The 24,969-nt window shown below is 40.4% G+C and overlaps 1 long non-coding RNA gene across 1 annotated transcript in view; it reads right to left on the reverse strand.

The window, feature by feature from the left end:
• LOC114545951 (uncharacterized) overlaps positions 1-24,969 on the reverse strand; it is an 83,394-nt gene that overhangs the window by 6,808 nt on the left and 51,617 nt on the right. Inside the window, exons 10-13 of the long non-coding RNA XR_003690961.1 lie at positions 24,054-24,206; positions 20,523-20,625; positions 11,424-11,545; positions 1,324-1,447 (exon numbers count right to left, since the gene is read on the reverse strand). This is a non-coding gene — a long non-coding RNA (uncharacterized LOC114545951). The remainder of the gene's footprint in view (positions 1-1,323; positions 1,448-11,423; positions 11,546-20,522; positions 20,626-24,053; positions 24,207-24,969) is intronic.

A 24,969-nucleotide genomic window follows, 5' to 3' on the forward strand; every position in this document is an offset into this window, starting at 1 on the left:
TGAATCACACTGCCAGAGCCTTGCAAATAGAGCACATCATGTTGAGAGAAAAGTACAAATCGAAAATGTTTTAACATACCTTTGTTGAACTGCCAAAGTATGCAGACTTCTACTAACCCACTGATGGGGATCAAAGACACACAACACATGGAAACAAAGAAATGCAGTGCTATGAAGCAAAAAAAGTATCTCCTACATGCTCTGCTTTACTTAACTTCTCTCCAAGTTTTCAACTAAAGAAAGCAGACAGCAATGAGAGTGACAAATATAGCATTAGGTGGACGACAAACATTTGATGTTCCTGTTATTTCCACTTCACAGACATAACAAGGAAAAGCAATTCAGGAGTGGGAGAGAGTTTCAACATTTTATGTTCCTGATTCAGTTATATGAAATTCCATCTAGGTATCAGACAGAGATGTCTCCACAGACCAAATTAAAGTTCAAGTCCTGAATATATATATATATATATATATATATATATATATATATATATATATATATATATATATATATATATATATATATACTGTTAATATGTTAATAATATGTATTAATATGGCCTAGACTATAGCTCTTAGGAAGGCCAAAAATCACATGGAAATACCTCATAGATTATTTAACTTTTTCTTTTTTTACTTTTATAACCATAATAATATCAATTATACCACAATTTACTGTGTCTACTGTGGTCAGTTCACATTCACAACCAAAAAGAAATTGCAATTGTGCACTAAACTATAGTTTATTTATTAGTTCACCAGGGGCCGTACTTTGTTACAGTAAATGCACCAGATTATGGGGACAAAGTTAAATGTTTACCTGCGAGAGTGCAAGACTAATGGCTGCGCTGCTCATATGAACAGTAGTTTAATTTAACAAGGACTGGAACGGCTGTTTTTAACAATGGCTGCTCATTTATGTGGATACATTGTTATTGTGGAGTGATTTTGTAAGGCAGGTTAAGTTTGATTTAATACTCCCTCCATCATTTAATCATGTTAAACACACAAACATGGAGGTGATTTGTTGGCTGTCACTTTGTTCCATTTCTAATGTGCACCAGACTGTCAGCTAAATGGATCAAGCCACTTGGATGTTCCGGCTCCTTTTCCGTTTTAAGCTATTAATCCTGGCCTGTCTTTGTGCTTCTGCCTTGTCGGATTTTCAAGACAGAAACCAAAACAGCTTCAGTTTGTTTCCTTTGGAGAACTTTTAGTGGCTGTCCACAGTGCCCAGAAGAAAACAACTTGTAGTCAGTGTATAAAATGATATGAAACCTGGCACTTAACATAGTATATAGTGGTCAGGTTTCCTTTTCACCTGTTCAGGCATGAGATTTCCCTCTGATGATGAATGTGGGAACCTGGTTGTCATCCATGACAGAGTTGTCATATCCTCAGTGTGTCTACAGTTCCGTCAATCCACTTCTAATCTGGTTCCTCATCTAAAGAATTAAAAGGAGAAGCAGAGTGTGTGTGTCTCAGAAGTGAGTAAAAGTACATACACCAGTAATGATTACACCTCAACACACTTTGTGCGAGCAGTTATAAAAGACTACCTCACATCACTGTCCCACCCAAACAAATGCTCAAATTTGCCTCATACATCTTTATATATAAATATATATTTTTTTATTTATATTTTACAGTATGTGTACTATTCTTTGACCCTTGTACTTCTTAGTAATGGTCACTTGCAATGTTGGTAATCTAGGAATTACTAAACTGTCAATTAAGTTTTTAAAATGTCAATACAAATGAAATTCCTCCCAAACTTAACATTTTGAAGAATCTTCACAGTACTGTTGCAAACTTTGGACCTCTACAAATGCTAACTTTTTGTTCAAACATGGCATGACATTTCCATATTTTAATGCCACCCAACCAACAGGATCATAATGTTATAATAGGGACCCTTTTTGTCCTTCATTTTGTCCATGTTACTTCACTTCATGCTCATTTATTAGTCCCTCACATTGGCATTTCCAGTGTGTTCCACTCCAAATCGAGTATAAGGACAAGTCAAAATAACTTTAAATGTGAATGAGACCAAAGCAGGGAGAGACAGACAGACATGCAGAGGAGGAAATGCAAACAAACGTTTGACAAGTAAAACTGTCACAAGGCTTCTGGGATTGAGCCTTTTGACAAATAAAGGTAGGAGGGAAAGATAAACAAGTCGAGCTGAAAGGAGGAGCAGTCAAGCGCTCAAGCAGGCATACGCAATCACACACCCACATACATTTATATTTAGACTCATGCGTCTGCTGATGCAGCTGCACACGTTCACTGAAGGGCAGACGCAGTAAAAAGGCAGGAGGTACACTAAGGAGTCCAAACTACTCCACAAACCCTAAGAGAGTTAGAATTCAATAAAGGGGGGAGGTATTGAGGGAAAAATGGAGGCAAATGAAAGGCGTTCCCATGAATGCACACACACACACACACACACACACACACACACACACACACGAAGTGCCAGCAGGTGATAAAATAATTGATTTATAGATAGATTGGTGGTTGTGTCGCAGCTGTCAAAGCCATCTCATCCCAGTGCACGGACTGCAATGCACAAACACAGCTGGAAGCAGGCAGAGGGGAACAGGTGATCAGAGTGAGAACAGTGCAGAGATAAATATCGAGTCACTGTGATAAGAGGTTGAAGGCATGAAAAGCAATGAATTTGAAGGAAGAGAAACCAGTGGAGCAATTAGAGGTGGGGAAATGGAACAGAGGAAAGGAGAGAGGAAATAAGGGGCATTAAGGGGATGAATACGATGAATGGATGCAGTGAAAATGGATGGCTGTGTGTATGTGTGCACAAAAGCTACAGAGTGTGTTTTCATTTGCTCTAGTGTAATGGTTACTATCAGCTTTTTAGTGTGTGGGTGGTTATACCCATTGACTTATATATGGCCCACATCAATTTAAAGAAAGAACAATTTACTGTCTATTTCATAACACATGCTTTTATAACAATGCATTTTTGGAGAGATGTTTTTGATTGAAGAGGAAACAATAGATAGGCTGTTATGTATATCCATGGTGTTGGCTGCTTCCTGGCACTTGTTTTTTTTTAAAGAAGCAGTATAGGAGTAGCAATCAAAAGTAAAAGTTCGAGTTATCAGTTTAACTGTAGTACATTCTATCATCAATGCATAATTATGTTGCTGCAAGCAATATGGCTTAAAGGTCCAATATGTAATATATTTACTGTAATAAATCCAAAAAATGACCCCAATGCGTCATCAGATATTAAGGAAACATGCTAAGTTGAAATACTATCTTTTCTTTATTTTTTATTTTTAAACATATTTTTATTGCTTTTTTGTTTTAGTACATCACCATCCAACACTCACAACATCACGAACACATGGCAGAAGTGAAAACAACAATCAAAACATCAATAATACTGAAAGGACCAAAACATGTGAACAAATAAATAAAGATAATACTATCTTTTCTGACAACAATGCTAATGCCAGTATTTTCTCCTTTTGAAATTTCCGTTCTGTGACAGAATTTCTGTTTGTGTTTTGGCCTGTGTGTTGTTATCAACTGCCCAGTTTGTCAGCCAGGCCGCCATGCTAACCCTGCTAACGTTACCGGAGGACCAGGCAAGCTGGCCACGGCTGTTTACAACGTGTAGCCTGTTCAGTGGCCGTAGCCGACAACGGTGAGTTATTTGAAGCCATGAGAGGCTGTAAATCCGGAAGAGAGGACCTTGAGTTTGCAGTGTGTTTAGCGATTGTTGCCGTAATTCTAAGCCAATAAAGTGTGTTCAGTCAGGTGGAAAAGGACGGCAAGGTAGTGATATTTTTAGCGGTTCCTATCGTAATTCTGAGCCAAGGAAGTGTGTCTGTCTGGCGTGTGGAGAGGATGGCCAGGTTGTGGGATTTTTTTAGCAGTTTCTACGGTAATTCTAAGCCGAAAAAGTGTGTCTGTCAGTTGGGTACAGAGCTCCATATGAGCACTGGCTTTTATGACTGTCAATATAGACGGCATCTAATGTTAGCTACTCCGCTGTGCTGTGGAGTAATGTCTGGCTATGTGAGACAAGCATCCAGCAACATTGTTGTGGATGCTGCGGTCTCAGCCTGGCAACCCCCGTGAACTTCGAGTCTGGGGAGGAGGGGGCGGGGGAGACGACTCTCTCCAGTATTTTGAATGCGTACTGCAGCAACTATTTTAAACACTAGCTGTCAGTATTACATATTGCACCTTTAAATTACTGTTATGCATAATTCAGCCTAAAACTGAGGTGGATATTTTGAAGTGGGGTTGTCTGAGGTACTTATCCATAGTCAGCGTATAAGCTACAGTAGATGGTTGGCAGCCTGCCCCCAGGTTGGAGAAGCAGGCAGGAGTACCGGCACGGAAGCTAAGCAATGTACTGCTGTGGAAGGGGGCACACAACAAATGTATTTTAGCCACCTAAAAAAATCAATATAAGTTAAAGTGTATGCTATATTTAGAATATTTTCACTGCTTTACCTTGCCATCAGACAGCCCTTTCAGATGGGGAACTGAAGTCACACAATAACACTAACTAACTAACTAACCGATCGAGGCAGTGGTAGACCAGCAACTCCTGTGTTCTGGGACACAGTCTTTAAAGCCACAGTCTGGTGGCTTTAAAGAGAGCATAGATGGATTTAACGACTTCAGTTCCCCATCGGAAAAGGCTGTCTGACGGAAAGGTAAAGCGGGTAAAATATTGTAATTATAGCATACATATAAACTGATTAGTTGGGCATTTTTTGTTGCTGTCTAAAATACGTTTAGCTGCTGCCCCCATCCACAGCAGAACATTGCTTAGCTTCCGTGCCGGTACTCCTGCCTGCTTCTCCAAACTGGGGGTGTGCCGACCGCCATCTACTATAGGTCATACACTGACTATGAATAAGTACCTCATTCAACCCCGCTTCAAAAATCCAAAAGTGTTTGAGCCACACACATTAGAAAATTTCTAACATTACAAGCACTGCACATTTTCGTGACGTGACTAAGATTGAATTAAAAAACAACTCACTGGTGATGATTACATGGTTAATTGGTAAATTGGGGAATGAATTGTAGATTATTTGTAGATGAAAGCTGGGATCAATGTTGATCTGCTGTATAGAAAGATAGTGAAGTAGGGCTTGACACAATTTCATAGTCATAGACAGACAGAATTTGATTGTACATCATGTGTTTATACATGCACTGTCAATGTGAGTATGGCGTCACTGTGAACAGTGATGAAAGGCGAGCAAACACGGTGAGAACACATGCATCAGAGTCAGAAAACTCCACCAACAGCAGCCAAGTAAATGTGGTCCAACAAACCAATCTGATAGCAGCTCAAAGAATGTCTACCAAACAAACTGAAACAAGAGGGAACAGAGAGATTAAATCTGCTGGATAAATGCTTGATGGAAAACAAAAACATGCATTACACAAGAGCAAGGCACATAAACACCACTTTTTTCTCAGTGGGCTCTTGGTTTGGTGTGCGCTTTTGAGCCCATCTGTGTATGGAGGCATGAGTGTGTGAGTGAATATTTGGCCATAGTAAAATATGTCTTTGTGAGTGGTGTCCCAGCAGGACAGCGCTGTGTGCCAGCACTATGCTGGTTGAGAGTCCTGGACAAAGGTCTTGCTGGGAGGGACGTTTCAACTAAATGAAAGAGAAAGGAAAATGAGAGAGAACTGTTCAGGTGCATCAAAAGAAAAGTGTTTAGGTGATGGAGAATGAGAGCAGAGGAAAAAAATAAAAGGGGAGTAAGTGCAAGAATGGTAGGAAGAGCAGAAGAGGAAGAGAGAAAGGGGGATTTGGCCCTTTTCCGTGGGTCTTGGTATCTCCAGTGAGCAGCACTGGGCCTCAACAGACCACAGAGAGAGAGAGAGAGAGGTGGATCGGAAGGAAACACAGGAGGTAGTGGATGAGAAATGTCTTGTACTGGCTGGCTGTCAGACACCTGCCTGTGACTCACCAACCTCCTGCTACTCTCCCCCCCTCTGTCCAGTAGGGAGGAATGAGTTTGGGCAGAAAGAGAGGCTGTTAGGATAGAAAGGACTCCGGAGAAAGCAGTGGGGTTTCCAGGTAATGATGTGTGAGGGCTAAACACAGACACGTTTTCAGAGAGCGGGAGGAGGCAGATAGCTCTGATAGGAGAGAGATGCCTCCCCTCAACACACTCTCCAACCCCATTGTCAGGAGGTGATGGTGTGGATGTGCGTGTCTAAAGTACGGCAGATACTTCACTTCCAATTTCAGACTACATGCCACTTCTGTCTCAATCCATCTCTGTCTGCCTCTTTCCACCTTTTGAAAATCTGGAAATCTCTCAATCTTTTCAGAAGAGCTCATACAGTAGGTCTTTGCTCTTTAAAATGTCACTCTATGTTCCACACAGCATTACTGGTTCACAATAAACCAGTAAGAACACATCTCTATTTGAACTCTGTTCTCCTCTCGAACACACTGAAGCATCTCTCCTCTTCCTTTTCACCATTTCTTTGTGTGTGTTTTTTTTAGGTAGTTGTCCTTAATAGAAAGAACATTGTGTCCATTTTCCATCCCAACAGTGCAGTTCTTATCTATTTCTCAAGCGCTGGGGATGTACCAGACAAGGAACATGTGGGCACCAGACGAACCTTTGCCCAAGTGAGAACTAGCTTGGTGCTAGTTTTATGTTGTCCAGCAACTTTCAAATAAAGCAACAATGCTTATCAATTGTACCTCAAAACAACAGCTTCAAAATCATTTTTTTTGCTACACTGACTTGTAATAGGGAGAATGGTGCCTCTGTTATTCCCCCTCTGTGTCCTGAATGCCTGTTCTTGCAGGTCTCGCTAGTTTTTGATCTTAAGTAATGTAATCATAACATATTTACGACAGCGGTGTATAAGTGAAACTGTAGAGGCGCCAAATCACAAAAAAATACCATTGTTGCGCAATATTGCTTTAATACATCTTTTAGGTATTGAGTTAAGTCTTCTGATATTCACTGTTGTTCATCTCTGCTTTAGTCTCAACCACCTCCTGAGGGAAATACCTGGCTCTTCATTTGCTAAATGATCCACTGTGTTAGTTGCCAACTTTGTCTGTGTGCTCGGCTGGATAGATTGTGTACGGTGGCTTTATCACACAGACTGTATAAAAGAAATGGAAGTAGCCACCGTGACGTCCCCCATCATTGGTTTGTGGACTACAGTTTTGAAGCCTCGAGCTTGGCATTTTGGCCATCGCCATCTTGGTTTTTTGGAGCCAGAATTGACCATATTTGTATGAGAGGGTGGAGTTAAGTTTAGGGTGACCAGATTTCCGGGGGCTGAAACCAGGACACTTTGCGCGTGACCGTAGTGCTTGTGCACGCGCACAAGCACACGCTTTTTAACGTGAACATGTGCCAGCCCAGGTCAGACATAGACACAGACAGTAACTTCATTATTTTGATCGTAGGCTCCTCATCTAATAATAAGTGTTTTTTCCGGTAAAATTAACAAAATTGCAGCAACAGCCTTTTTCAGTTGTGTTATTTATTCCAATAACACCAAAAGAATTAAAATGATTTATTGAAAATTTTGAACATTAAACACTTCATTTCCTGCATTCTGGTGAATTTGTATGCCCCTATTTCTACCTTTTTCTGAATCAATGTATGCTGCAAATATCTTTATGTGAAGAGAAACATAGATTACAATCCAAATATAAAAACATAATGGAATATATTGAAGTAAGGCTGTCAGGCATTCTGTATTGCTTTCAACTTTTATTCTCCTGTAGATCGACTTTTCTAATTATATCTGAGTCAGCACACATTTAGCCTAGCATAATGTACTCTGTATTGTTTTGCGTCTTTTGTTGTTAATGTATTAACAAACCCCTGGACTGTAATATTTCAGATGTGTTTGAGCAATGTCCAAAACTTTGTGCACATTCAAAATACAGTATATCTGTGTTCTCTGAGATTTGGAGGAGTCGTGATATTTTGAGAAAAATAAAGTTACAATAGGCTATTACAAGAATAAAGTCACTATATTTCAGAAAATAATCTATAGGCTACCTGCACCATAGTCTGCTGTGCATTACGTGATTGCTCTGCTGATACGGTAGATCTCAGACCTTCTGACAGACACAGAGCCCCGCCGTTCTATTCGCCTCGGAAAAATAAACTGGACAAAGTTACATTCAGGGCTACACTCAAAACATTGGGGACTGAAGCCCCGGCAAAATCGTCTCACGCCACTCCTGGTGTGAACCGGGACATTTTAGCGTCCCGACAGGCTTTTGTCGGGACTTGGGACAAGCAATTCAAAATCGTGACAGTCCCGATTTGACCGGGAAAGTCTCGGTCAAACCGAGACGTCTGGTCACCCTAGTTAAGTTATCAGCTAACTCTAGCGCTAGCTTGGTTTGCAATAAGGTTAACTGTGATATTAATTGGTATGCTAATGTTGGCTAGTGTAAAACAGGCTCAAAACAAAATGGAGCCTACTTCCCGGAATAAATGAACAGAAGACTCCTTAGAGTCTGTTAGTACAACTAAACGCTTTTTAGGTGACCAAAATGTTTCAATTAACTTTCAAGAAACGAAAATACACAGTAACAGGGTCAAAGCCACACCATAAAAGCATAACCCTGCTTTATCTTCTATTTTACTCTAAATGGGACCATATCCATCTGGTACGCTGCTGCCTCTGCTAAGGACAAGGGCAGAGTGCAGCGCATCATCCGCTCTGCTGAGAAGGTGATTGGCTGCAATCTGCCATCTCTAGCAGGAAACATTGTAGCCGATCCCTCTCACCCCGGACACAAACCGTTTGAAATCCTCCCCTCTGGCAGGAGGCTGCGGTCCATCAGGACCAAAACATCACGCCACAAAAACAGTTTCTTCCCCTCTGCAGTCAGCCTCACCAACAAGGGCCCGGACCCCCACTGACACAGACTCTTAACCCCCCAACCCTAGTCACTACACTTGCACTAACCTTCATCCTGGACTCTACATCTGCCCATTGCATATACTATATATTCTTTGCAAGTATTGCAATCAACCCATTCAGCCTTTTTCCTTATGCAACATAACAGTTACTTTATATATATATATATATATATATATATATATATATATATATATATATATATATATATATATATATATATTTATTAGGGCTTTGACTCCGAACTTTGTTATTCAAATATAATTCGAATTAAAAAAAAAAAAAGATATTCAAACGAATATTAGGCATCTCTTAATATTCGAACCTGTTATGGGCATTATTTTTTGTAAATGTTTTTGCTTGTAAAGGTTGTTTTCAATTCAGATTCCGAGGCTTCACGGATTTCAAAATGTAACTCCACGTCGTGGCGACACACGTCACTCGGCTGTGGCTTGGTAGCGTTGCATTTTCCCTGACTCATTTCCTGGTTCTCCTTCTCCATAAACAACATGAAATCAAGGAGAGGGTTAACTTTTCCTGCTAAAGATGTCTCACCGTCGTCAGAAAGCACAGGGGAGACACTTTGTTCCTCTCACTATGACTCTAGAGTCGCTACTCACTCTGAAGCTACCGGTAATCACCGTCACTTTCTCACTCTATTACACACACTCCCCACACACACACACACACACACACACGCCGGCTCGTATAAATATAAAGTATAAACATAAGACCACTTACGTAGGCTACAGTGAAAGCTCTGAACTTCCTGTCGAAAGCATACGGTTTGTGTTTAATCCAGGGTCTGACTTTTAATAATATTAACAATTCTAATAATTGTGTTTTTCTTCTGAAAACATAGTCTGCCTATTGACATTGACTGATACACTGCCCTCTGGTGGACAGAACATTTACAACTTAAGTTTGATAAAAAGGCATTACTTAAATGAAGGCATTTAATGGTCAAAATATTATTAATAAATATTCAAACATATTCAAATATTAATAAACAAACGAACTTCGAATATGATTTTTGGGCAAAAGTCAAAGCCCTAGTATATATTTGTTTTTCTGTATTTATTATTCATTTCATATTAATGTTTAATATGTTTGTTTGGCTTGTTTATGTATGCACCTTTCACCGAGGCAAATTCAAGATAAGTGTACTTATTGTGGCAATAAAACATTTTCTGATTCTGACAACATGATGTATTGAAGAGGACTTAAAGCTAGCGATTGAGACCATAAACTCATTATGAAAATGTTAACTGAGGAAAGGGGTCTTTTTCTTATAGACTTTTATACAATCTGACTTATTTTTGCAACCAGTGGGGTCATCCCCTGCTGGTCATTGGAACGAATGCAGGTTTAAGGCACTTCTGAAATTGGTTCACTTTTCAGACCTCGAGGCTCTTCCACCACTTTATACAGTCCATGATTTATCAGAGTTCATTAGAGGGCACTGCTGACTGCTGCAGCTATTTTGACTGCATCATATTAATAGGAGAGATGTTGGGTGCCTGGTAGAGCGCGTGCCAATATACAGTGGCTTAGTCCTCGACGCAGCGGCTGCAGGTTCGATTCTCACCTGCGGCCCTTTGCTGCATGTCATTCTCTCCTTTCATGTCTAAGTTGTCCTGTCACAAATAAAGGCCTAAAATGCCACAAAAAAAAAAAAAATGTTGTGAGATGTTTTTATTACTGTGTGCATTACAAGTAACTGAGTGGGCTCTCGACTGGCCTATAATGGCTATCACTGTACCACAGGCATTTCACACATGCACAATTCAGCACGGACCTATTGAAAATCCCATCATCTCCAAGCCTCTACAGCAGATGTAGAGGCATCTACACACAAGCGGAAAAATGAACACCACCTCTTTTTTTTATGTGTAGCAGTGTGTGTATTGAATGGTAAACTTGCTCAGTGTGGAAAAAAACATATTGGAGCTACACTATTGTGTTCTGGATCAAATCAATCCATTTTCACAGCAGCTTTTCTAGCACAGCCTACAAGCATGACAAGGAAATGCTACTGAACCAGTAGCCCACTTTTCTGCTTTTTTTTCCTACTCGGATTCTGAATAGAGGATAATAGTCATGACAACAAAAGCCCTGTGGGGCTAGTGCCAAAAACAAACTGTTATCCCTGTGTGCATAGCGAAACAAAGAAAATTAAGTTCTATAGACGATAATTTTAGATGCACTGATTACACAGTGGAAGCCTGGGACTAATGCAATAAAGCTGGATAAATGTGTGTGAACATAAGGTGCCTGCCACAGATTTCATTTTATTTCCTCCTGTAAAGTGTAAACTCATTTTCATTGTTTTCTACTAATCATTGCTTTATGCAACTAAATAAGAGAAAGGAGAGCCTAAATTGAGTTTATACAGTATATGCGAATGGGGTACTGCCACTAGAAGTAGTGTTGGCTCAGTTAGACTACATAAGGTGTAATGTGAACAACGCTGTGTGTTTCTAGTATCTGTACCTGTGCAGGCTGGTCTCATGAGGGAAGAAAGCACTCAGTCAGTTCACTCGCTGGTGGAGAGGTCGTTTTCTCCATATAGCTGTCCAAGACTCATTGTCACAGAATTCAGGGGATACTAGGATCTAGGAAAATATAGGATGGAAAAAAAATGGTGCATGGTGAAAAAGTGGCGACAGCAGTGAGGGCACAGAGATAAAATACTAATAACAGTCTAGAAACAGATGAAATTGTTATTGTGCACATAATGATACAAATTCTCATTACTGGCTGATCATATCACAAATGTCTTTATTGTTTGTCAGCTATCAAGGTTTGCACGACAAAAAATTTAAATATATTAGAATTAGAATTACACAGTTGCTTTTCCATGAACATCTGCTCCATTTTATGAGAAGGTGGAAGGGGGTGTGCATCTGACACTTCAAGTGACAAAGAAATGAGGACATGGTAACATTGTGCAAAACAAAAGCAGTGCACACAGAGAGAGAGAGAGAGAGAGAAAGTCAAAAGTGTAGAGACGTACACAAATGTGGGATCACATCACTGATGACTGTCTGCTCGGCTGACTGATGCTTGTTTTTTAAGGTTTGAATGACAAAAAATATAATGTGCTATAATTTTACAGCAGCTGTTTGAGGAAAATCTGCTCTGCTTTGTCTGCAAGTTGCACTGCGTGGGGATCATTAGTGACAAAAACATGAGACCATGGTAGAAAAAGTTGCTATAGAACTGAGGGTAGCTACAAAGACAAATATTAAAGTCGTAGTCAGATTTATAATAACACATTGTTTTTTCAGATCATATCGCCGATTACTCGCTTCAAATGAAGGAAAAAAAAAAAAGACATTTCAGGAACAGATGCTTTACTTTATTAGCAGGTTGCCGTATGTTCCTGTAAGATTTTTTTAATATCTGCTGTTGCTGGAGTAGATAATATTGCAAACAAGGACATCACATAATACCTGCAGTTACAGATGATGTGATGACACAAAGAATGGAAATATGACCTGGTGCAAGTTTAATTTCTTTAATTATGTGAGATTCAAAAATGTTTTGGTGCTCAGTGTATAATTTGATGTGCCTACACTGCTTCCAGCTGTATCAGATCAAATCCTAGAAATGGGTTTAAGGGAGGAAGAAAGTCAGTCTATGACAAGGCTTGTCTTGATATTGCAGTTACCTTTATTTTTAACAAGTAGTTTAGCATGTGTTTTCATGTTCCCAGAGGCGAAAAAAAATGAATACAGAAGAAAATGACTGGTCTGAGGATGCAGTGCCTTTTAAAATGTGCATATGTGTGTGCACACCTGTGCACAGGTGTACGTCTGTGTGGGTGCACGTGTACACACATGCACATGTGGGTGGGACAGGTTCGGGAATAGAAGGTATCTAAGCAGAGACAGAGGCAGGAGAGAGGAAGAGAGGGAGACGGATAATGAGAACCAGGGGGAGGTGATGCTGGCATGGGGAGAGGAAAATAGAGAACAGAAATAGACATGCAAAGAGCAAGGTGTTGAGTCAGAAAGTGAAAGAAGAGATGGCAGGCATAGAAGGAGGAAGGGAGAGAGAAAAAAGGTGAAAGGAGAAAGGAAGTAAGAGGAGTGAAAAAGATAGATGGAGGGACAGAGAGAGAAGTGATGAAATTAGGAAAAAAGAGATGAAGAGTATAAATAAATAAATAAAAAAGAGAGCAGGAAAGAGAGAGAGAGAGAAAATATAGGGAAAATGGTTAGAGAATAAAAAAGGAAGCGTTACTAAGAAGAAGATGTAGGGAGTAATAAGACAGAGAGAAAGGGAGAAAGAGATACAAATAGACATGTGAGGTTGAGTCACACTGGGAACCTAGAACAGCTGAAAGCATACAGAATTACAGCATGAGCACACACACACACACACACACACACACACACACACACACACACACACACACACACACAATCCCTTTGCATAGTAGCTTTGCATATGTGATGTAGGGATGCAAAGAGACAAGAGACAAAGATGGAGGTGGAGGTTAAGCAGGTGAAACACTACATGCACATGAGTGATGAGCACTTAGCTTGCATCCTAGATGTATACAAACAACACACATTTTTAAAATTCCTATTTATAACAGGATCTGGAGTTTCAAGAGTGACACGGAGAGTGAAGACAAGACAGAGATCAAGAAGAGGAGGAGACAGTGATGATGGCCGTGGTGAGATGAGGAGAGTTAGACCACAGTTTGTGTGTGTGTGTGTGTGTGTGTTTATGCCCTAGAGAGGCATCAGCCAGTAAGCCAGGGTGACAGCAAACGGCATAATTCTGTCTGACACACCGTCACAAACATATTGTCACTAGAAAGCACCGGTAAGCAGCGGCAGTTTGCGCTGCCTGCCCTCCCTGAGTGTGAGGGTTTCTGTGTGTTTGTGTCAATAGATTCATACAAGACCGGTGCATACAGTGAGCATATAAGTACATGTACAGCTTACATTTGTTTATTTGTGTGTGACGATTGGTAAAGTGTATCTGCCTGTACAATATCTCTGGGGTCCATTTAAAACCCTGCAAGGCATTACTGTCATCCAGTCAAGTGTATCTGTGTGTGACTTGATTGTCTCAGGGCCCAAACAGACAAAACAGTCAGATAAAGCTGGATCAACATAAGTGACTATCATACCAGGGAAGAATAAAAACAAATCATGGGAAGACGGAAGGGACGGAAGAAGGTGAAGTGAAAGAAAGCATCAAAGAGAGATATTATATGGGAGTGGAAAGAGACAAAAGAGAGACAAAACAGTACAATATAGTCAGGAAGTGCAGAATGAGATAAATACTACATTCTTGTTTCATGTGATGACGACGCTAACATCTTTACAGTAAAGCTGAAATTCAGCATGTTAAGCATGTTAAGAGTCAGTTTTTCATTTCAAATCCAAAGTGCTGACCTCCAGAACCAACACAACAATAACAACGTGCCACTGTCACTCCTTTGGCTGCATTACTGTAAGTTTGTGACCATTTCACAGGTGTACCACATCGTTTGAGTGCATGCTATTGGACTACAATAAAGGAACCTCTCTTCTTTACAGAAACCCAGAGACACCATAGAGCAAACGCTCATCTTCCACTGAAAGTGAGATGTTAAAGTGTCACTGATATCCTTAGTGCAAAACAACAAAAATCTTCATATATGCATTACATGTAGGCTTTAACCAGTCCATTTAGTTTAGGGAGAATTGCAGAAACTCTTCCTCCAACTGTAACATCCCACGGTATATAGCATGACACTTGGAGGCGCATTCTTGTCTCGAGTTCAGTCACTCACTGTATGTCAGGGTGGGCCACTTCCTCATCTGTCTCTCTCACTTAGACTTTCTTAGACTCCATGTCAACAAGATGATTCGCATTGGTGCTTTAATCCTCCTCACTTGGCCCACCCGATCCATTTAAAACACTCACAAATACTCGCACACACATAGTGCTCAACTCCCTTGAAGCGTAAAGGGTGGTAGAAAGCTAAGGAGCTCTTAAAACTCATTAGAGGGGGAAAGGCCCACTGCAGATGATGAGATACACTCAATTAAACAGGATAGGGTTCTACTGTGCCCAAGGGAGCCATGGTAAACCAGTAGGAAGAGAAAAACCATGAAAGAGAGAAGATTTGTATTATCTGTGGTATATGTGAGAGTGTGCACGTGTGTGTGTGTGTGTGTGTTTGAGCGTTATAGGGTTGACAGATACATCTGAATGTTTGGCAGTCTGTGTATGATTTGTGTCAAGTGTGTGTGCTGGATGAGCTAAAGCCCCCCGGGGACAGCCGGTGTGATCATATGTTGACGACGCATCCTGATAGGTGTGATAAATGCTCCGACACGTCTGTGTCAAAGCGAAGGGTGTGTAATTTCTTGAAAGGGCCCCTAAGGGACGGATGTTGTGATTTTCATAGTAAATGAGAAATGGATGGACAGTGTAACACAGAAAGAAAGAGACAGAGGATCATGGGAATACAAGCCGATGAAAACAAAAGACTATTAGTCAAACAGACAGATGCATACTCCCAGCTAATAACAGAAGGATGTAATCTACGGTAAATCTGTGTGGCAGAGTGGACGCTGATCAACACTGAATGTGTATGGTTATTGTAAAATGAAATGTACTGTCTGATATTGTGTTCCACTGTCTACGTGACATTCTTGTGACCTTGTGCCATACCCTGAAATTGTTCCACAAAATGATTACTTCATATTTGTACTAAGAAAAGAAAGCGCGTCTGACTCTGAGTTTGGCGGAGCGTAGTGCCACGATATGTCCATAGACGGGCGAACCAGCCAAATACCCAATTACAAGTCAAAGTCAGGAAATGTACTTACAGTGAAATATCAAAAGCAAAAGTACTCCATTCAGAAAGATGTCCTCTGTGAGTGTTACCATTATATTCGATTATCATTACCCATGCAGCAGTTTGTTGAGGTGGAGCTGATTTCTAACTATTTCATATAGGACTGTAATTCATTATTTTCCTTATAGATTAATCTCCTGATTATTTTTTGAAGAAATCAATTTGATTGTTTTAAAATTAAAAAATTGATGACACTTTCACATGGTTTCAGTTCTATGTGTATGTATTCTTAGGTACAGTGGTTTCATTTATACAAGGCATCATATTTTATACACTCTGTTTTGTAGGTGTATCTTAATTTGTAAAGTAACTAAAGTTGTCAGATAAGTGTAGTGCAGTAGGAAGTACAATATTTCCCTCTGAAATGTTGTGGAGTAGAAGGAGAAAGTAGCATGGAAAGAAAATGCTCAAGTAAAGTACAAGTACCTGAAATTTGTACTTCAGTACAGTACTTGAGTAAAAGCACTTAGTTACGTTCCACGACTGCACACAGCAGGAAAATAGAACAGGTTTTCATGAGCATTTTCCAAAAGGATCCCAGGTGGTAAGTTTATTCTCTGTTTAAAATCTATTACAGCTTGTGTCCTGTGGAGACCCACCAGCAAAAAGCCCACAACCTATTTCTGGATCCAGCCCGAGTGAAAGAAAGAGGTCAGCTCTCAGTGAAGCCGAGGTCACACATAGTATTTTCAAGAACTTGTTGTTTCCCCCCAGGCAAAAAAAAAATCATTTTGGTGATTGTAATAAATAGTCAGCCACCACACTGCACTTCATACTGGCCTGGTGCCTATTTGTGTACTTTTAACATCCTCCAGTGTATTTTTCCATCACCTGGTAAACTTGGGAAGCATTATCGAGGTCATACCTTGAGAAAGAAAGTGTGGTTGAAATGTCTTTCGTATCAAACATGTTTACCTGAGGTGAACTCTTATTTTTGTAGTGACCATTGTCAGCTAGATATATCACTAAATAGAATGAAACACACAAACAAGTATTTGTACCCTAGAAACGTTAAGAGAGGAATCTTAAGACAAGCAAACCAAAGAGAGAGCTGGGGAGGACTGAAAGAGAAAGACGAAAAAGACAAAGGGTTAGAATGAAGACTGTGTGAAAAAAATGAATGGTACAGATGTATGGAGCTAAATCAGGGCCAAATGTTTTGTTCATTTGAAAAAAATATATATAGTTGAAAAAATAAAGCTTGAAATTGAAAAATTAAGTTTTGGTCAAAACTTGGAAAAAATAAAACCATGTATTCAAACTAAAAATAAGTGTATCAATTTTTCTTTCAGTTTGAATAAAATTTAGATTAAATTCTGGAATTATTTTGAATAAATTATAAATTTTCATTTTTCACTTTTATATTTGTTTTCAGTTCCACATTTCAGGTTTTCAGATTCAAAACTTATTTTTTTTACGGCTTCAAATTTTTTTTCGGTTTCAAATCTTTTTTTTTGGTTTCAGATCTGTTTTCACTTTCAGATCATTTTTTTTTCGGTTTCAGACTTTTGGCCCTGATTTTGCGTGGGGGGCGTGGCTTCAACTCAGAGGGGCGTGGTATTATGAGTGACAGCCTAACAAAGAAGGCAGAAGACTCCTCTGTCATGTTGCCTTCAGGAAATGGTGTTACTGTGAAAACTATGACTGAATGCTTTCTATCCAATATATACATGTGATTTTTACTTAACAAACTGATGCCAGTGACAAAGTTCCATTTAAAAATTGTATTGGACAACACATGGTACCAATTACACTATAAGAGCAATAAACTGTGCCAGATTGTGCAGTTCGGCAGGAACAATGACTTCTCCCACTTCCATGTATGACTTTGAATGTAGCACCACAGTATTCACTTGGCAGTCAGCATAGCGTCCGCTCCGCCAAAGCAACATGCTGGCACAGCCCACAGGTAAGACATGTGAAAGATATTAGCCTTTTTGAACAGATACTTTGGGTTATTATCCCCGCAGTGGCATTTTTTTGTCATTAACACATAAAGGGAAAATAGGTGGACCGCTGGAAATGAAGCATCGCTAGCACAAAAGTTAGCATTAACTAACGTCAGCTTCACACTAGCTGATGTTTTTACACCAATTTTAGTGTCCAGCTCAAGTTTTTTGACTTTAACGTGTAGTGGTCTTTGTTAAGCTCTGTTTGTCAGAATGACCATAACTCGACAGTGGCTGCCTGCAGCCGTACAGCCTTATAAATGTAAAAACTTATAGATAACTAACATTGCTAGTGTTACCTTTTCATGGTTAGTTTAAACAACATAACTTGTCCTGGTCCGCTTTGTTAATCAATCAATCAATCAATCAATCAAAGCTTTTATTACGGACACACACGGTCCAGAAAACAGACAGTAAGACATACAAATACAAAAAGACAAGTTAGTGTATTCTGATACTTAAGTTAGGCTGTGGTAGAAGCCTTCAAAGTTTGCCCACTTGGCATATTTTGTAAGGCATAACTGTCATGCTGTTACATGTAACGTTATAGTGTAAAACGTAATTTATCAGGCCAGAGCATTAATGTAAAGTTTTATTTGTCTACTTTATAAAAAGAGACCTTCTTCACTGCAGCCACTGTCAAGTTATGGTCATTCTGACAAACGGAGGTTAACAAAGACCAAGTTAAAGTAAAAAAAACTTGAGCTGGACACTGAAATTAGTTTAAAAACACCAGCTAGTGTGAAGCTAACGTTAGTTAATGCTAACTTTAGTGCTAGCGATGCTTGATTGCCAGCTTTTCCCAGCTGTCCACCTATTTTCCCTTTGTGTTAATCACAAAAAAAATGCCACTGAGGGGATAACGTCGCAAAGTATCTATTCACAAAGGCTAATATCTTTCACATGTCTTACCTGTGGGCTGGTGCCAGTGAATACTGTGGTGCTATAAGTCATACATGGAAGGGGAGAAGTCATTTTTCCTGCCGAACTGCACAATCTGGCACAGTTTATTGCTCTTATAGTGTAATTGGTACCATGTGTTGTCCAAAACAATTTTTAAATGGAACTTTGTCACTGGCATCAGTTTGTTAAGTAAAAATCACATGGATAGAAAGCATTCAGTCATAGTTCTCACAGTAACACCATTTCCTGAAGGCAACATGACTGAGGAGTCTTCTGCCTTCTTTGATAGGCTGTCACTCATAATGCCACGCCCCTCTGAGTTGAAACCACGCCCCCTACGCAAAATCAGGGCCAAAAGTCTCAAACCGAAAAAAAAATGATCTGAAAGTGAAAACAGCTCTGAAACCGAAAAAAAAAAAGATTTGAAACCGAAAAAAAAAAAATTTGAAGCCGAAAAAAAAAAGATTTGAAGCTGTAAAAAAAAAAAATAAGTTTTGAATCTGAAAACATGAAATGTGGAACTGAAACAAATATAAAAGTGAAAAATGAAAATTTATAATTTATTCAAAATAATTCCAGAATTGAATCTATATTTTATTCAAACTGAAAGAAAAATTGGTACACTTATTTTTAGTTTGAATACATGGTTTTATTTTTTTCCAAGTTTTGACCAAAACTTAAATTTTCAATTTCAAGCTTTAGTTTTTCAACTATATATATTTTTTTCAAATGAACAAAACATTTGGCCCCGATTTAGCTCCATACAGATGGTGACTGAGGTACAAAAGTGACTGCAGACACTGAGAGGCGGCTGCCTGACAGTGAGCCAGACAAACAGACAGGAGGAGTTGCACCACACAGCAGGTGGGGTTCAGCCGCTCCCAGAGCCTCCGCACAGAGAGAGGAAAGACGTCTCCAGGAGCACATTCTGATCGAGGTGGAAATGAGTAACCAGTGGAGCCTGTCAGAGCAGATGGCTGAGAATCCATTAGCTAATAGCGGAGGAGCCTCCCAGCTAAACTAATGACGCCCTCATTACTACGCTGCACGCACATCCGCCCAGCCAATGGACTCTGGCTGGGCCTTTGTCTGGACCAGAATGCACAAACACACACAGATACATAGACACTAGTACATGCATAGGCACAAAAGTATACAGACACGATCACACACACAATTAAAACCTGCGTGCCCTCGTACATACTCCAGGAAGTGCATGCAAACACACATGCACAGCAGTGACATGACGTATGCAGGGAGGGGGCCACATTTGGTGAGAGAGAGAAAAAGGCAAAAATGTGTGGACTGAGAGACTATCCCATCCATCTATCCATCCTCCTGCACACATGACTGCCACTTCAAAATTTGCCATCTGCTTTTCACAGCACGGAGAGATGAGAAATGAAGCAGAGATGAAAAACGCAATAGCACAGCTGCATAAATAATTTTGCCTGTGTGTGCTCTGCATGTGATAATGCACAGCTATTCATTCACCTTTCTGGTATCACCTGTGTTTATGAATACACTTGGGCAAGAAGCAGCCACATAGCCAGACAGGCAAAGAGACAAGGACAAAAGTTAGACAGATGATGCAGTGACAGCAGTGGTGTCTAAGAGTTATCTAACTGCTGTTTATGTATATTTCAGTGCTACAGTGAATATTGAGAGAAGCTGACAGCTCTCAGGACCTTCTCTGGGGGCAAATGTACTACATTCGAACTGCGTTTCATTTTGCATCTCCCTACTCAGAAGACGATTCACCTTCTTGGTATTTTGCAGTCAAAGAGGAAATAACACTGGCATACAGTCAGAACACAACAACACCCTAGTTCTGTGCAGGAGCTCGTCTCCTGAGCTAGATCAGTTTACCTTGCGATAGTCCATAATTGATGTTTCAGCAGGGAACACTGCACCACCTGCAGTGGCAGGTCAGCTTAGCAATGTCCATGTCCTTCATAGCCATTAGCAGGATCTGAGGAGAGAAAGACAGAAAGATAAGGGCTGAGTCAAACATAATTTCACTTCCCGATGTTTGTTCAGAGATTGGTGCGTTTGTAAGACCAGCAGGGAGGTGAGTGCAGCTACTGTAGGTCTGAAGGTGCTGGTTCACCTACATTACAGGCAGGACACTAAAGGAGAGACGACAGCACAGCTTGAGTTCACATTCCTGCTAATACAGTCACAGCAATTGCCTGCTATTCCCATGTAAGTTTGTCCTAGACCACTCAGCCATCAGAGCAACCCCAGAGAGAGAGAAAGTTGACAGCAGCTTGCATGACTAATATTACTTTGAAATGCAAGCTAATAGGCTTTTAGACAATGGCGACATTTTAGGGGAAAAACAGAAAAATGTGACAACGGTGTCTGTTATTAGTAAATGATTGGCTCACATTGCCCTGGAAAACCTGAAGAAAAGATTTTGTTACAGGTACAAAATGATGAGATCTTTTAAAGTTTGCTGTTTCATGCCCCCCCAACCCCCCTCTTTGATACATTTTTGATCACAGCTAGATCCCCAGTGGGGCGTTAGACACACACTTTCCTGGTGTCAAGCCTTCATCTATATAGTCACTGTCTCATCAGCTTCCTGTATGAGTAAGGGTGCACAATTGTGTATGTTAGTATGTGTGTGTGTGTGTGTGTGTGTGTGTGTGTGTGTGTGTGTTAGAGCTGGGCAATATATCCACATTACTGATGATTATTTATCAAAAATCTCACTGTGTAAATATTTTGTGAAAGCACCAATAGACAACCCTACAATATCGTTACGGTATCGATATCAAGGTATTTGGTCAAAAAATATTGTGATATTTGATTTTCTCCATATCGCCCAGCACTAGTGTGTGTGTGTGTGTGTGTGTGTGTGTGTGTGTGTGTGTGTGTGTGTGTGTGTGTGTGTGTTCCCAACAGAGCCTGGAGGACATGTAAAAGCAGAGAGGGGGAGACTGTAGTCCTGCTATAGAGAGTCTGACTGGCAAAAGAAGAGAATATGAGGTCAGGTAAGAAGTAAGTAGAGGTGTACACTGCTTTCTGAAGGTGCCAATTGCCTGGGAGACCTTTCCTTGGTCTGTGAGATAGAAGCACGTAATCTGAATGATGGGGTTAGCCAATGTAGTCTGGTGGAAAAGCTGGGTAACGCACAACAGTTGGTGAATCTTTTTTTTAGTATACTTGGGAGATGTTTCTTTTATATTTGGTTTGCTATTGTATATACGTTTGTACATTCTTTCCTTTGTATTTTTTTTTATTTTTGAATAGTTGTTCTTGTATTCTAGCCTATTTATTATTTCTTGTATACTCTGTATGTGTGCTGTGTGTCTTGTGTTTTGCTGCTGTAGCACTGAAATTTCCCAATTTGGGATAAATAAACTCTATCTAATCTAATCTATTGCATATAGCTCTACTGGCTAACTTTCATGATATAGGCATACATTATCCCCAGTGTTTTAACTAACATGAGAATGGGATTGATTTTGTGGATGAGGAAGTACGAGGCTCTGGTGCTGTGCTCCAAGCTACCTGGTCTTAGTGTGACTGGTGGGGAAAGCTGTGTCCTCAGCAATAGGTTGAGTGCATTCTCAATGGCTACTGACCTCTGCCATGGCTGTGCCTTGTCACCAAATCTGTTTGTGTTTTTAATGCACAGCAGAAGAGAGCAGAGTGTCCAGTTTGTGACCTCAGCATTGCATCTCTGCCCCTTGCTGATGATTCGGTCCTGCTGGATTTGTCAGGCTGCGACCATCAGTGTGCACTGGAGCAGCTGAATTTGAAGCAGGGGGGATGACAGTTGGCACCTTCAAGTCCAAGAACACAATAGTGTTCCTATTAATGGTAGATTGTCTCCAGGGTTTCCCGCAGCACTTTGCGGTTAAGGCAGCTGCCTAAGCAAGACACGGTTGGCACCTTAACTACGTCGTCAAAAAATAAAAAAAGAGAGCGGAGCTCCGACACGCACGCACACACACACAAACACACACACACACACGTGCGCACGCAGAGGTGCAGGCAAACTACGTGGGCTCTGCAGTTTTGTTGAAGTCACAGTGAATCACAGCAATGCCTATAAAGTGGTTTCAAGTGTGGTTTTTCAAAACTTCACACAGACACCATTTGCTGCGATATGATATTAATGGAGAGGCTAAAGCGGTTGTGGTTCTGTTGACGTTGAAATGGATTTTAAAAACATATGGTATCGAACGATGCTCAGCCCTACTCCCGATGCCCAGCCCTACTCCCGATGCCCAGCCCTACTCCCTCAATAGTTAAATGTAGTACAGAGTCGTTGTTGTCCCCCCGGTCTGACGGCAAACCCCACCCTACCACCTTAACTAACAAATTTTCTGTGGGAATCCCTGGTCTCTATTGGTTGGTGGGGAGGATTTGTGCCAAAAGAAATGCAGTACCTGCAGTCAAGCAGATGCTTTATTGAACTTTTGTAGTGAAAGAGGAGCTAAGCTTCTCTCACCTCTGGCAACACATTTTGGGTAATGACCAAAAGAATGAAATAATGGATAAAAGCAGCTGTGATTAGTTTCTATTACAGGATGTCTGTGCATACCTTTCAGGCCAAAGCATTTCCTACATAATTTTCTCAAACGCAGACTGTTTGAACTATGCAAAGTTGATTCAAAGTTTATTGTGCTGTTGTTGCATTCCACAATGTTGTTGCAGCTAAGCCAAAATTACCAGCACGAGGCAAGTGTCAGCTTTAGTTTCAAGCTTTGCAGTGAGGCAAGAACAAGAACTTTAAGAATAGTCTTTAAAAATGGTGCTTGTTCTTGCATTTGCACTTCTGTTCACGCATTCACAACGTCATGGCACCCTGGCTGAAGTCTTGTTAAATGACAAAGATGGTTAATTTCACAGGTACGTAAGAGCAGTCATTGACATGACAGCCTATGTTTTGCTGGAAGCAATTCCTTTTGATGGTTTTGAGGGCTTTTGCAGTAATACAACATTTAGGGGAAAAGCATTTTCAATTAATAGATTAAGGCTTCATGCCAAACAGCATATTTGCCAGCTCAATGATTGCAACTCAAATGAACCCAAAAGATCAACACTTTTTTTGCAGTTTTTGACCTCTGGAGCACAGCCATTTCCCAGCTTATGGAAAACATAAACTTAAGATCTTTTTTATTAAAATTGGTACAGAAAGCCATGGAACAAAGGAGTTGGTACTGTTGACCAAAACCTGCCCAGCCTATTAAAGGCTGACCTCCATCAGTATGTCACATTACATAATACAAAAGTATTACATTGTCAAAGTTTGCTTTATTTTCATAGCATGAGTAAATTCCTCCTTAAGAGACAACCCTTATTACCCTCAAGCATACTGATGGAGGTTGTAAAGTGCCTGTAGCAAATGTTTAAACCCCCATTATGTGGAAAAGAGTGACTGACCTCTTTATTAGAAGCACTGAGAAAAAGAGCACAATTTCTTTCCAGCGTGGTGGAGCGAGGAGGTGACGGCATGCAGGCCAAATCAAAGCGGTCCTGTTTAGACAGCTGCAGCACCGCCGGGGAGCGCAGGGTGAACACCGTCTTAGCCAGGAGCTAAGGAGTAGAGAGACAGGTGAAGGAGAACGTGAGAGAAGGATGAGGACGCAAATAGAAACACACAAACATAGACAGAAACAGGAGAATCAAGAGAGACAAAGAATAAGTATGGAAGGAGAAGGGTGAATTATACAAGGTTGTCAGCTTTGGATAAATAGGATTACACTTTGCAGTATAAACCAGAGATGAGCCAGGGTGACTGAGAAGGGCAGTGTGCCAGTAAAGCATGTCATGAAACATAAATCCATCAATTTCCATTCCCTGCCTCGGTGGACTTCAAAGACAGGTGTCAAATCATGCATCCATTCAAGCATATAGCCAGCTTGCATTGCAGCATCAAGAGTATAATGTGAGCTGAGCATTGGAAGTACAAGTCTGTCTGGGCAGTATGTGGATATCCACTCAGAATGTCCCAGCTTGTAGTTGTGTAAGCCCTATTTTTGGCAGTTTGGGTGTTTATACAGGATGTACATGCTCGGTTGTGTAAAGAATTACAAAGCTTTATGTGTATTGTTTTTTTTACTTGGAATAACAGTTTTTAAACACTACTTTTGTTATTAAACATTGTACTATAAGTAAATATTCTGGTGATGTAAACAGTTTATTTGTATGTGTACCTGAGGATGGGGTAAAAAGAGAGACAGGGAGTACTTTATGTGTGAGTGAAAAAGAAGAAACCTTTCTCTGACACATATTTCAATCAGTATGCAGGACTCCTGGGTCACCATGTCAGTTTGCTTTCATCAAAACCTGCTCCACG

This window comes from Perca flavescens, chromosome 19 (assembly GCF_004354835.1).
Source record: "Perca flavescens isolate YP-PL-M2 chromosome 19, PFLA_1.0, whole genome shotgun sequence".
Taxonomy (NCBI): domain Eukaryota; kingdom Metazoa; phylum Chordata; class Actinopteri; order Perciformes; family Percidae; genus Perca; species Perca flavescens.